Below are 6029 nucleotides of genomic sequence, written 5' to 3'. Positions count from 1 at the left end.
ATGTTATCGAAGGTAAGCTGATATAAATTCAAATTAGAGTGTTATAACTTTACAGTGTTAAATGTAATCTCCATGGTAACCACAAAGAAAATAGCTACAGAATGTACACAAAAGGAAATAAGGAAGAAATTTAACCACTTCACTACAAAAAATCAACTAAACACAAAAGAAGAGAGTAATGTGGGAACTGAGGAACAAAAAAGCTATAAGTCATGTAGAAAACAAATAGCAAAATGACAGAAGTAAGTCCATTCTTAACAGTAAGTACTTTAAATGGAACTAAATTAAAGTTTTCAGTCAAAAGACAGATTGGCAGAATAGATAAAAAAAAAAAATATGATCCAACTATATGCTGTGTATAAGAGACTCACTTTAGATCCCGAGACACAAATTGAAAGGACAGAAAAAGATAGTCCATGCAAAGAGTAAGCGAAACAGAGCAGGGGTGGTTGTACTAATATTTGACAAAATAGACATTAATACAAAAAATTTTACACAGGATAAAAAAGGACACTATATACTATAAAAGGTCCAGTACAGCAAGAAGATATAAGATTATAAACATTTACACACCTAATGATAGACCATCAAAATACATGAAGCAAAATTAACAGAATTGAAGGGAGGAATAGACAGTTTCATAATAATAGTTGGACTTTAATACCCCACTCTCAATAATGGATTGAACAACCACACAGAAGATAAGTAAAGAGTTGGAGAACTTAAACAGCATAATAAACCACCAGATCCAACAGATGTACACAGAACACCTGACCCAGCAACAATAGCATACACATTCTTCTCAAGTGCACACATGACGTTTTCCAGGATAAAGCATATGTTAGACTACAGGTTAGCTCTCAATAGATTTTAAAAGGTAGATGTCATACAAAGCATCTTCTCCAACCACAACAGGCTGAAGATAATAATAATAATAGGTTTAAAACTGGAAAATTCACAAATTTGTGGAAATCAAACTAGACACTTTAAACAACCAATGGATTAAATAAGAAATCACAAGGGAAACTGGAAAATACTTAGAGAGTAATGAAAATAAAAATGCATCATACCCAAAACTTTGGGAACATACCAAAAGCAGTGCTAAATGAGAAATTCATATTGTAAATGCTTACATTAACAAATAAGAAGGCTCTCAAATCAACAATCTAACTTTGCCAATTAAGGAACCAGAAAAAGAAGAACAAACTAAACCCAAGGATAACAGAAGTAAGGATATAATAAAGATTAGAGCAGAGATAAGAGAAATTGAGAATAGAAAACACACACACACACACACACACACACACACACATATATATAAATTCAATGAAACCAAAACTTGGTTATTTAAAAAGATCCACAAAATAGACAAACCTTTAGCTAGTTTGACTTAGGAAAAAAAAAAAACTGAGAACACTCAAATTACTAAAATTAGAAATGGAAGTGGGGACATTATGCCAAGTCATTCTATAGTAATAAGAAGGATTATAAGAAAGTACTGTGAACAAATGTATGCCAACAAATTGGATAATCTAGATGAAATGGACAAATTCGCAAAGCCTACCAAAATAATTTTTGAAGAAATGGAAAATCTGAATGGATTTATAATAGCAAGTAGATTGAATCAGTAATCAAATATCATCCAACAAAGAAAAGCATTGGACCTGATGCCTTCACTGGTGAATTCTACCAAACATTTAAAGAATTAACACCAGCCCTTCTCAAACTTTTCCAAAAATTGAAGAGGAGGAAATACTTCCTAACTCATTCTACAATGTCATCGTTACCTTGATACCAAAGCCAGACAAAGACACCATAAGAAAACCATAGCCCAGTATTCCCTTATGAACACTGATGCAAAAATCCTCAAGAAAACCAGCAAAATGAATTCAGGAGCATGTTAAGAGGGTTATATACCATGACCAAGTGGGATTTATTCCTGAATGTAAGGATGATTCACCATATGAAGTACATATAGCACAACAGAATGAAGGAATAAAAATTCACATGATTTCTCAATTGATGCAGAAAAAAATTCAACAAATGTGACAAAATTCAACATCATTTTATGATAAAACACTCAACAAATTAGGGATAGCAGGAAACTGCCTCAAGAAAATAAAAGCCATATATGAAAAACCCACAGCAAACATAATATTCATTGGTGAAACACTGAAAGCTCTTCCTCTAAGATCAGGAACAAGACAAGAATGACCTTTTTTGCCATTTCTATTAACATAGTACTGGAAGTTCTAGCTGGAGTAGTTGGACAAGACAAAGAAATAAAAGGCATCCAAATTGGAAAGGAAGAAGTGAAATTATCTCTGTTTGCAGATGATAAGATCTTGTATGTAGAAAACTAAAAATTTTACCAAAAAATTGTACTACTAATAAATGAATTCAGCAAAGTAGCAGGATACAGTCAACACACAAAAATAATTTACCAGTAATTAACAATCTGCAAAAGAAATTATGAAAACAATCCCATTTATAATAGCACCAAAAAAATACTTAGGAATAAACTTAACCAAGGAGGTGAAAAACTTGTACAATGAAAATTATAAAACATTATTGAAAGAAATCAAAGAAGACATGAATAAATGGACATAAACACATATCATGTTCATGGATTAAAAGACAATATTGTTAAATGTCAATAATATCCTAAGTGGTAGAAGGATTCAATGTAGTCACTATTAAAATCCCAATGATTTTTTTTTTGCAGGATTAGAAAAACCCATCCTAAAATTCATATGAAATCTCAAGGGAGCCAGAATAACTAAAATAATCTTGAAAAGGAACAAAGGTGGAAGACTCACACTACCTGATATCAAAACTTACTATAAAGCTGAGTAGTCAAGGGGCTCCTGAGTGGCTCAGATGGTTAAGCGTCTGCCTTCGGCTCAGGTCATGATCCCAGGGTCCTGGGATCGAGCCCCACACCGGGCTCCTGGCTCAGTGGGGAATCTACTTCTACCTCTCCCTCTGCCTCTCCCACTGCTTATGCTCTCTCTCTCTCTGTATCTCTGTGTCTCAAATGAATAAATAAAATCTTAAAAAAAAAAAAAGCTGAGTAGTCAAAACAGTGTGGGGCTGGCATAAAGACAGACACATAGACCAGTGGGATAGAAGAGTGCTCAGAAATAAATCCTTGCATATATGGTCAAATGATTTTTGACAAGGGTGCCAAGATAGCCGGTGCTAGAAAACTGAATATCCACAGGTAAAAGAATGAAGCTGGATCCTTGCCTAATACTATATACAAAAATTAACTCATGACAGATTAAAAAAAAAAACCCTAAAACCATAAAATTCTTGAAAGAAAATATAGGCAGCGCTTCACAACATTGGATTTGGCAATGATTTCCTGCATGTTACACCAAAAACACATGCAAAAAAAAGAAAAAAATGGACAAAGTGGACTTAAGGAAAATTTTTAAAATTTATACATCAAAAGACAGTATCAAGAGAGTAAAAAGGCAACCCACAGACTGGTAGAAAATACTTGCAAATCACATATTTGATAAGAAGGAGGTTATACAGGGTGCCTGGGTGGCTCAGTCAGTTAAGCCTCTGCCAAAGGCAGATCCCAGGGTCATGGTATGGAGCCCCACGTCTGGCTGTCTGCTCAGTGGGGAGCCTGCTTCTCTCTCTCCTTCTGCCTGCCACTCCCCCTGCTTGTGCTCGCTTTCTCTATGTCAAATAAATAAATAAAATCTTTTTTAAAAAGGAGGTTACACTTGCCCACTCTTTCCTTTTTCATTCCACTAATGTTTAAATATTAATACCTAATATTAATATATATCTAATATCTAATATGTAAACAACAAAAAAGCAATCTGATTCAAAAATGGGCAAATAATTAGACATTTCTACAAAGAAGATATATAAATAGCCAATAAGCACATGAAAAGAATGCAGTGTGGCTAATCATTAGGGAAATGCAAGTCAAAACTACAGTGAGCTACCACCTGAGACTCATGGAGATGGTCACTATCAAAGATTGGAAAATAACAGATGTTGGTGAGGATGTAGAGAAATTGAAACCTTGTGCACTGTTGGTGGGACTATAATGTATAGCTGCAGAATATAGCGTACGGTCCTTCAAAAAATTTAAAAATAGAATTACTGTATGATCCAGCAGTTCTACTTCTGAGAATATGCCCCAAAGACCAAAAGACTTGAAAGAGGTGTCTTGAAGAGTTATTTGTACAACCATATTTGTAGCAACATTATTCACAATAACTAAAACATGAAAACAACCCAAGTGTCCATTAACAGAACGAATGGGTAAGCAAAATATGGTATATACATGCAATGGGATATTACTTGGCCTTAAAAGGAAGGGAATTCTGACAAATGTTATGACTTGGATGAACCTTGAGAATATTAATTGAAATGAAATATTGAGAATATTAATTGAAATGAAATAAGCCAATCATAAAAAAGACAAGTTCTGTATGATTCCACTTGTACAAAGTACTTTGAGTAGTCAAAAATCATAAAGATAGAAAGAATGGGCCAGGTGTTGGGGGTAGGGAGAAATGAGGAGTTACTATTTGATGGGTATAGAGTTTCAGTTTTACAAAATGAAAAGAGTTATGGAAATGGATGGTGGCGATGGTTGTACAGCATTGTAAAGTGTATTTAATACCATTGAATTGCACACTTAAAAATGGTTAGGGTGGTAAATTTTATATTATGTCTATTTTACCACAATAAAATTTGGGGGTGGAGAAGAGTCTTCGGAAGGCATCCATTCATCCAGTGTTGTTGGGGAACATGGCAAAGACAATGGAAGAAGGAGGTTACACCTGCTAGCTGTTTCCTTTTTCATTCCACTGATGTTTATTATCACTGGATTTTTGGGAGCCTGGGTGGCTCAGTTGGTCAAGCATCTGCCTTCGGCTCAGGTCATGGTCCCAGAGTCCTGGGATTGAATCCTGTGATCAAGTCCCGTGTCGGGCTCCCTGCTCAGCGGGGAGTCTGCTTTTCCCTCTGCCCCTCACACCCTGTTCCTGCTTCTGCGCCTTCTCTTTCTCTCTCACAAAATTAAATAAATAAAATCTTTAAAAATAAATAAATAAATAAAAAATAAATATCACTGGATTTTAGAATTTCTTTAAAAATACAATTGCCTAAAAGTTATAAAGATATAGAAGTGAACTAACAGTAACCAAATGGTTTAATAATTAGATGATGTATTGGTAGGATGGAATATGATTTTTTAATGTGAAAATATTATTTTTTTAAGGTGAAAATTTAAATGTATTATGTGATCCAAGTGGAAATAGAATTATTAAGGGCATAGTGATTGTAATGATGTAAAAAATATGCAATATGAAAAAATGAAATTATAGTGAGGCAGATTATGTGTCTCTGATAACAGTTTTTCATTTATTCTAGCTGTATATTCTCTTAAATTTAAAATAAGGGGAAAAAAACTTCTTGGCCTTTTAGCTAAGATCAAGGGTAGTATCTGTTCTTATCAGTTTAAAGTAAGGAAAAACTAATACCTCTAAAAAGCTAAACTGGCTACAGTCTCAGGAGGTCTCCACCTACCAAATTTTGTGACTCAAATGGTTGAAGGTTCAACCTTACAATTGACCACACCCCTACATACTCCCTTACATACGTTATTTCCTTTAATCTGCCTCATTGCTCCTTCTATCAGACCTTTGCTTTTGCATAAAGTCAATTGCTGTGTTCTTCATCACCATTCCTGTCCCAGCTCATCTTAGACACTTTAGTTTCTTGTGTCAAGTTGCCCAACCTTACACAGTTTATTACCCACCCACTGTGTATTGCAATAAAGATGGCCGAAGCCACTTAAAAAGATTATTAGAAAGTCTTTAAGTTACACAAAAAAATCCAATGATAAGAACAAATTCTAAATTTGCTTTGGATGTAAGCTTTTCACAGCAATGACAAAATTGGGCAAGTCTGAACAATCATAACCAATGTCTCTCTTACTCAGATGAACACTGTGTGGCATTTTCTTTGCACATAGGAGCATTTGCTTTCTCCTT

At 34.4% G+C, this 6029-nt stretch overlaps 1 pseudogene; it reads left to right on the top strand.

The window, feature by feature from the left end:
- The first annotated feature begins 5440 nt into the window (after positions 1–5440).
- LOC123326589 lies at positions 5441–5618 on the top strand (annotated as a pseudogene).
- The last annotated feature ends 411 nt before the right edge of the window (positions 5619–6029 follow it).

The sequence above is a fragment of the Neomonachus schauinslandi genome, chromosome 13, assembly GCF_002201575.2.
Source record: "Neomonachus schauinslandi chromosome 13, ASM220157v2, whole genome shotgun sequence".
NCBI lineage: Eukaryota > Metazoa > Chordata > Mammalia > Carnivora > Phocidae > Neomonachus > Neomonachus schauinslandi.
Note: the sequence above shows the minus strand (reverse complement) of the source record. Positions and strands in the feature narration are given on the sequence as shown.